General features: G+C 42.1%; 1 long non-coding RNA gene across 1 annotated transcript; it reads right to left on the reverse strand.

Annotated features, from left to right (window-relative positions):
• Window positions 1-3,976: 3,976 nt before the first annotated feature.
• LOC124029472 lies at window positions 3,977-7,889 on the reverse strand. The gene is made up of 3 exons (XR_006837776.1): window positions 7,866-7,889; window positions 5,666-5,799; window positions 3,977-4,014 (listed from the first exon to the last, which is right to left on the reverse strand). It is a non-coding gene; the product is annotated as an uncharacterized LOC124029472 (long non-coding RNA).
• Window positions 7,890-9,137: the final 1,248 nt, after the last annotated feature.

Genomic DNA, 9,137 nt, shown 5'->3' on the forward strand with positions numbered 1-9,137 from the left:
CGAAAGTCAGCGGCAAGCATACCTATTTTATCAGCCAACTGTGCGCTCGGAACGCACTGGTAGAGAGCTTCTCTTTCATGGTCTGGCAGCTGGGAAAGTGGCTCAAATTTTCTTTCCGCATCTGCGTCTCCCACAGAGTCAGTTTGGTTTAAATGCCTTCACTGTACTGTACATATCAGAGATGACACGATCCCGACCCTGCAGCTACAGGTTCATTGCATTCAGATGACTGTAATGTCACACAGAAAAGCCATTTCACACAGAAACATTTCGTCTCGGAGTTGTGTTGTGTCTTTCCCTTTGCTGTCCAAGAACAGACAAATCTCCTCACGAAGCTCGAAACATCTTTGAAGCACCTTTCCCTGGTTTAGCCATCGCACCTCTGTGTGATAAGGCAAATCACCATGCTCCGTTTCTAACTCCGTCAGAAATGCCTTGAACTGGCGGTGATTCAAACCTTTGGCTCTGATAAAGGTTAACTGTGCGCGTGATGATGCTCATTACATGTTCCATTTTCAAGGCTTTACCGCTGCGCTTCCTGGTGTATGATACAATGATAAGCTGTCAGCTCACCTGTCGCGTTTCCTCTTGCATCTTTTCCCCGTATCTTCTCCACCAGTCCGCTCCTGTGTCCACACATCGCAGGTGCTCCGTCGGTTGTCAAACCCGAGAGTTTTTCCCAAGGCAGCTCCATCTCATTTACACATCTTGACACCTCTTCATACAAATCATGCCAATAGTTGTGCCATGCATAGGACGTAAAGCCAAAACTCCTCTGTCACGCTTTGGCTGGAGTCCCTCGCGGATGAAAATTGACAACTGGGCAATGTCAGAAATGTCGGTGCTCTCATCCACAGCCAAGGAATATGCAATGAAATCTTTTCCCTTTTTCACAAGCTGCTCTTTTTAGATTGATGGACAAACTGGTCTACTCTCTACGGCAATGGTGTTTCTGCTCAGACTCACATTTAAAAAGAGTTGCCTTTTTCTGGGCAAACTTCGTCACAAACTTTAATCATGCAGTTTTTGATTAAATCCCCCTCCGTAAATGGCCGGGCTGGCTGATTTAGCGATCTCTTCTGCCAAAATAAAACTGGCCTTTACAGCAGCCTGGCCTTGTGATTTGGCTTTTGAACAGAGCCTGTCGAGATTTGAGGCCTCGTTTAATTCCTCTGCCTTTTGTAGCCTTTTTGTTCCATGTCCATATTCTTGTTTTTGTCCGCGTGTTTCGTTTCATAATGTCGTCTCAGATTATACTCTTTCAGTACCGCCACACTTTCTCCACACAGAAGACACACAGGTTTTCCAGCTACCTCCGTGAACAAATACTCCGACTCCCACCTTGTTTGAAACCCCCGGTTCTCAGTGTCCACCTTCCGTTTGCCATTTTTGATGGGTATCTGAAAGTTAATTTTACTGTGATGCTGACAACTGCTGTGCCAATAAATATTGAAATGAAGCAGCCTACTGCTCGGTGCATCACCGTTGCATTGTGGGAAATGTAGTATTGGTGCGTGTAAAAGATCTGCGGGCTGCCGGCTTGCTGCGGTCTGCGGGCGGTTCTAATAATAAATCAGATCATCCCAGGGGCCGTAAAACCTTCTCGCGGGCCGGATGTGGCCCGCGGGCCTTGACTCTGACATATGTGATCTATAGCTATATTAGAGTGTTTTATGAAGGAGGGATCAAATATACTGTAGGCAGTTCAGTGGGAAAAAGGTGTGTTTGTGTGTGTACAGCATGCATAGAGTAGTCTGTGTGTATAGACTGTGTGTGTGTACACTGTGTAGTATATACACTGAGTGTATTAGGTACAGTGGGGCAAAAGTAGTTAGTCAGCCACCAAGTGTGCAAGTTCTCCCATTTAAAAGATGAGGCCTGTAATGTTTATCATAGGTACACTTCAATGACAGACAAAATGAGAAAACAAATCCAGAACATCACATTGTTGGATTTTTTATGAATTTATTTGCAAATTATGGTGGAAAATAAGTATTTGGTCACATACAAACAAGCAAGATTTCTGGCTCTCACAGACCTGTAACTTCTTCTTTAAGAGGCTCCTCTGTCCTCCACTCATTACCTGTATTAATGGCACCTGTTTGAACTTGTTATCAGTATAAAAGAAACCTGTCCACAACCTCAAACAGTCACACTTTCGACTATGGCCAAGACCAAAGAGCTGTCAAAGGACACCAGAAACAAAATTGTAGACCTGCACCAGGCTGGGAAGACTGAATCTGCAATAGGTAAGCAGCTTGGTTTGAAGAAATCAACTGTGGGAGCAATTATTAGGAAATGGAAGACATACAAGACCACTGATAATCTCCCTCGATCTGGGGCTCCACGCAAGATCTCACCCCGTGGGGTCAAAATGATCACAAGAACGGTGAGCAAAAATCCCAGAACCACACGGGGGGACCTAGTGAATGACCTGCAGAGAGCTGGGACCAAAGTAACAAAGCCTACCATCAGTAACACACTACGCCACCAGGGACTCAAATCCTGCAGTGCCAGACGTGTCCCCCTGCTTAAGCCAGTACATGTCCAGGCCAGTCTGAAGTTTGCTAGAAAGCATTTGGATGATCCAGAAGAAGATTGGGAGAATGTCATATGGTCAGATGAACCAAAATATAACTTTTTGGTAAAAACTCAACTCGTTGTGTTTGGAGGACAAAGAATGCTGAGTTGCATCCAAAGAACACCATACCTACTGTGAAGCATGGGGGTGGAAACATCATGATTTGGGGATGTTTTTTTCTGCAAACGGACCAGGGACGACTGATCCGTGTAAAGGAAAGAATGAATGGGGCCATGTATCGTGAGATTTTGAGTGAAAACCTCCTTCCATCAGCAAGAGCATTAAAGATGAAACGTGGCTGGGTCTTTCAGCATGACAATGATCCCAAACACACCGCCCGGGCAATGAAGGAGTGGCTTCTTAAGAAGCATATCAAGGTCCTGGAGTGTCCTAGCCAGTCTCCAGATCTTAACCCCATAGAAAATCTTTGGAGGAGGTGAAAGTCCGTGTTGCCCAGCAACAGCCCCAAATCATCACTGCTCTAGAGGAGGTCTGCATGAAGGAATGGGCCAAAACCACCAACAGTGTGTGAAAACCTTGTGAAGACTTACAGAAAATGTTTGACCTCTGTCATTGCCAACAAAGGGTATATAACAAAGTATTGAGATAAACTTTTGTTGTTGACCAAATACTTATTTTCCACTATCATTTGCAAATAAATTCATTAAAAAATCCTACAATGTGATTTTCTGGATTATTTTTCAAATTTTGTCTGTCATAGTTGAAGTGTACCTATGATGAAAATTACAGGCCTCTCATCTTTTTAAGTGGGAGAACCTGCACAATTGGTGGCTGACTAAATACTTTTTTGCCCCACTGTACACCCATCTAGTACTGGGTCGGACAACCTTTGCCTCGAGTATGTAAACATTGCTCAATTGGTATCAAGGGACCTAACATGTGCCAGGAAAATCATTCCCCACAACATTACACCACTGCAATGTTTTTACCACTCCTCATTTGTCCAGTGTTGTGATCGCCCACCTGAGCCGTTTCTACTTGCTTTCAGCTGATAGCAGTGGAACCCCGGTAGGTCGCCTGCTGCAATAGCCCATCCGTGACTAGGATCGATGAGTTGTGCGTTCCAAGATGCCATTCTGCACACCAATGTTGTACTGTGACGTTATTTGCCTCAAAGTCGCTTAGGTCCTCGTTTTGCCCATTCTAACGTTCCATCGAACAGTAACTGAATGCCTTGATGCCTGTCTGCCTGGCCACTGAGTGTATATGTAGTGTGTATGTTTTTACGTGTGTTTTTACACGTGTCCATGTGTGTGTGTATGAGCTGACCTGTGAACTGCTTGCTCTTGATGGAGGCTTCAGAGGCCAAGGCGTGAGACACATTCATAATCCTCTTCTGCTGCTGCATGGCTAGGTCAGATCAGTAAAGTCCAGGGGACAGCCACGCAGACGACGGATGTGTGTTCTGAACACTGACACACAGGTGGGAGTACAAACATGAGGAAAAAAGAGAGGCCGAAATCCAAAGGAAGTACAGTCTGCGTCCCAAATGGAACCTTTTCCCTACCAATTCGTTCCTGGTCAAAAGTAATGCACTGCGTAGGGGAATAGGTTCTGGTCAAAAGTAATGCACTGCGTAGGGGGAATAGGCTCTGGTCAAAAGTAATGCACTGCGTAGGGAATAGGCTCTGGTCAAAAGTAATGCACTGCGTAGGGAATAGGCTCTGGTCAAAAGTAATGCACTGCGTAGGGAATAGGCTCTGGTCAAAAGTAATGCACTGTGTAGGGAATAGGCTCTGGTCAAAAGTAATGCACTGCGTAGGAATAGGCTCTGGTCAAAAGTAATGCACTGCGTAGGGAATAGGCTCTGGTCAAAAGTAATGCACTGCGTAGGAATAGGCTCTGGTCAAAAGTAATGCACTGCGTAGGAATAGGCTCTGGTCAAAAGTAATGCACTGCGTAGGGAATAGGCTCTGGTCAAAAGTAATGCACTGCGTAGGGAATAGGCTCTGGTCAAAAGTAATGCACTGCGTAGGGAATAGGCTCTGGTCAAAAGTAATGCACTGCGTAGGGAATAGGCTCTGGTCAAAAGTAATGCACTATGTAGGGAATAGGCTCTGGTCAAAGTAATGCACTATGTAGGGAATAGGCTCTGGTCAAAAGTAATGCACTATGTAGGGAATAGGCTCTGGTCAAAAGTCATGCACGATGTAGGGAATAGGCTCTGGTCAAAAGTAATGCACTATGTAGGGGAATAGGCTCTGGTCAAAAGTAATGCACTATGTAGGGAATAGGCTCTGGTCAAAAGTAATGCACTATGTAGGGAATAGGCTCTGGTCAAAGTAATGCACTATGTAGGGAATAGGCACTGGTCAAAAGTAATGCACTATGTAGGGAATAGGCTCTGGTCAAAAGTAATGCACTATGTAGGGAATAGGCTCTGGTCAAAAGTCATGCACTGATGTAGGGAATAGGCACTGGTCAAAAGTAATGCACGATGTAGGGAATAGGCTCTGGTCAAAAGTAGTGCACTATGTAGGGAATAGGCTCTGGTCAAAAGTAGTGCACTATGTAGGGAATAGGCACTGGTCAAAAAGTAGTGCACTATGTAGGGAATAGGCACTGGTCAAAAGTAATGCACTATGTAGGAATAGGCTCTGGTCAAAAGTAATGCACTATGTAGGGAATAGGCACTGGTCAAAAGTAGTGCACTATGTAGGGAATAGGTACTGGTCAAAAGTAGTGCACTATGTAGGGAATAGGCTCTGGGACGTACACAATGTTTGCGATCACTTTTTTGTGTTATGTTCTAAAGTTTTTGTAGTTAGCTTAAGTTTTAAGCTAGGACTCCATTTTAAGTCACAACTGGGATTGAATCAGCCACAACCCAACAGTGGATCCTGTGGACCCAGAGACCCAGGATTAGGGACATTACAATGTTTGTGATATGTTTTCTTCTCCCAATAAGAAGTACCCAGATTTCTCACAAACAAACTACTATTTCTTATCAAGAATCTGCCAGATCACTCTAAATTTGCCTTAGTTTTGTTTTTGAACGACTGAATTTCTTTTGTAATAAAAAGTTCTAAAATAAATATTTTTATGAAACTAAGTCAAGAGTACTTGGATTTGTCCAGGATGTTTCTTATGCGTTCTGCTCTGCGTTGACGCTCCTCCATCTGCTCCTGGCTCAGAGGCTCCCCGGGGTCTGACTCCACATAGCGCTCTGAGATAGGCACCTTCTGGGGCTTGGACAGCTACATACACCAATCATAGACATCCAGTCATAGACATCCAGTCAACCAACACATCCATATTAAAGTGCAATTCCAACACTTTTCAAACTCATTTCATAATCTCCAGCACAATACCAGTGTCTACATAAGTGAAAACGGCGCAATTCTAAGTTTTTAGAAGAAAACATTTGAGTAAAAGAATTCTACCCGATGACATCATCAAAAGTTTAAACATTTTAAGAAAGGTGATTTTCAAAAACACAGATTGGTGGTGAAGTGGGGAGCAAGACAATACCCTGCCCTGTGATGTCACAGAGAAGCATTTTTTTAGGGCTTTTCTTCTTCTCTTTTTAACCACAGATCATAGAAACGTACTTCTTTCAGTAGACACTGGTTTGGTGCTGTAGATAATGAATAGGAGGTTGAAAAGTGGCGGAATTGCAATTTAAGGCTTAGAACAACATTCAGAAATCATCCGTTTACAGTGCCTTCAGAAAGTATTCATACCCTTGACTTATTCCACATTTTGTTATTACAGCCTGAATTCAAAATGGATTACATGTACTTTTCCCTCACCCATGTACATAATAACCCATTATGACAAAGTGAAAACATATTTTTTGAAATGCTGGCAAATGTATAGAAAATTAAATACAGAAATATCTCATTTACATAAGTATTCACACCCATGAGTCAACATATGTTAGAATCACCTTCCGCTGCGATTACAGCTGTGAGTATTTCTGGGTAAGTCTCTCTGTACCTGTTGGAAAGCAGACTGAACCAGGATTTCCTTTAGGATATTGCCTGTGCTTAGCTCTATTTCCATTTATTTTTATCCTAAAAAACTCCTTAGTCCTTGCCGATGACAAACATACCCAGAATATGATGCAGCCACCATCATGCTTGGAAATATGAAGCATGGTACACAGTGATGTGTTGTATTGTATTTGCCTCAAACATAATGCTTTCTATTCAGGACATAAAGCTAATTTCTTTGCCACATATTTCTTCTTTCTTTTTATTCTGTCATTTAGGTTAGTATTGTTGAGTAACTACAATGTTATTGATCCATCCTCAGCTCTCTCCTATAACAGCCATTAAACTATGTAACTGTTTTAAAGTCACCATTGGCCTCATGGTGAAATCCCTGAGCAGTTTCCTTCCTCTCCAGCAACTGAGTTAGGAAGGACGCCTTTATCTTTGTAGTGACTGGGTGTATTGACACACCATCCAAAGTGTAATTAATAACTTCACCATCCTCAAAGGGATATTCAATGTCAGTTGTTTTCTTCTTCTACCAATAGTTGCCTTCCTTTGCGAGGCATTGGAAAACCTCCCTTGTCTTTGTGGTTGAATCTCTGTTTGAAAATCATTGCTCGACTAAGGGATTTGACATATAATATCATGTGTGAGGTAATCATTCAACAATCATGTGAAAGACTATTATTGCACACAGAGTGAGTCCATGCAACTTATTAACTCAAGACATTTCAGCTTTTAATTTTTAATCAATTTGTAAAGATTTCCACTTTTTCCACACAATTCCACTTTGACATTATGTGGTATTGAATGTAGGCCAGTGACAACATCTACATTTGATCATTTTAAAAATGCAGGCTGTAACACAACAAAATGTGGAAAAAGTCTAGGGGTGTGAATACTTTCAGTAGGCACTGTAAATGGTCATACTGTTGGGGTCAGATAAATTCAAACTTTGCGGTTCAGCATAGCTATAAGGTTCTACAAAAACAAGGTTATGTGACTGTAGTTGAAAGCATTAGTTCACTTTGCATTTTGTATCTTAATTGTGTATGTGGTGAATGGTAAGTAGTATGAGCCTCAGGCTAGCCTCTAAATCAAAACCATCCACAACTGCATAGTCGTAAAGGGGATGTTCGGTATTATACAGTTTGTAGTGGCTGTTTAAAGAAGGATGGATTACAGTTTCTCCAGGCCCATAGACTACTTTTAAGGTGAGGTAAAATACTAAACTTCCCCTTTTTAACCACTTATGTGTACAGGCATAATATTCATCAATAAGAGGGTTGATAGGAGAAAATTGATTAGCCATTCATGAACATTACCTCACGACTGAGGTTCAGGTCGTATCGAGGGGCTCCATGTCAGTCCCCCTCATGGGCGTGGCCATCACCGTGAGCCACTCATCTGATTGGATCCTCTCCTTTCCTTCAGCTCTCTGTGCCCCTCGTCGCTCTGGCCTCGGCACCCAGTCGCTCCACCACCTGAGCTTTCTGCTCCTGCTGCAAATCAAAGTCCTGCTGCTCTCGCCTCCACTAGGGGGACAAACAACAGTTTGTATCTGACCACTAGAGAGTTCTGAAACTGTTTGGGGCCTGGGACCCCTTTGTGATAGCAAATTCATCAGGGACCCCCCTGCATAACACACAACTCGAGTGAGATAAAATAAAAAATAAAAAACATACAAGGAGTTTTACTATGACTTCCGCAGTGCATGGCCAGAAAAATAACATTTCGGGGCCCTAGGAAGAACATTTTAAAGGCCCATTGTATCTGACCACTAAACCAGGGCAAAAAAATACCATGAATACCATTATTTAATGATGAGATTTTCACAAACTTTAATCCTTAGAATGGTCCTTTGGAGGAAGGACTGTTGACATACTACCTTTCAAAAGTTTGGGGTCCCTTAGAAATGTCCTTGTTTTGAAAGAAAAAAAAAAGCAAATTTTTTGTCCATTTAAAATGACATCAAATTGATCAGAAATACTGAGTAGACATTGTTAATGTTGTAAATGACTATTGTAGATGGAAAAAGCTGATTTTTAATGAAATATCTATAGGCGTACAGAGGCCCATTATCAGCAACCATCACTCCTCGTTCAATGGCACGTTGTGTTAGCTAATCCAAGTTAGCATTTTAAAAGGCTAACTGATCATTAGAAAACCCTTTTGCAATTATGTTAGCACAGCTGAAAAACAGTTGTGCTGATTAAAGAAACAATAAAACTGATCTTATTTGGACTTGCTGAGTATCTGGAGCATAAGCATTTGTGGGTTCGATTACAGGCTCAAATGGCCAGAAACAAAGACCTTCTTCTTTTGAACGGTAGTGTATATCAAAAGAAAAAATGTATTTCTGAAAATAAAAACTATCATTGTATTTTTTGTTTTCCTGGTTTCATGAGGAAATTAGATGAATTACATCATCAGAAACAACCACCAAACAATATTGATTAACCTGTGACCACAAACCCACACACTCTCCTTTGCTTTTCCAAACCCATAAACACATTTGTGTTTTGAGTAAATAACTGTTTGTATGACAGTGTGTGTACTGTAAGTGTATTTGTTTGTGCCCAGCTCTAGAAACCCAT

Source organism: Oncorhynchus gorbuscha, unplaced genomic scaffold (genome assembly GCF_021184085.1).
Source record: "Oncorhynchus gorbuscha isolate QuinsamMale2020 ecotype Even-year unplaced genomic scaffold, OgorEven_v1.0 Un_scaffold_6483, whole genome shotgun sequence".
NCBI lineage: Eukaryota > Metazoa > Chordata > Actinopteri > Salmoniformes > Salmonidae > Oncorhynchus > Oncorhynchus gorbuscha.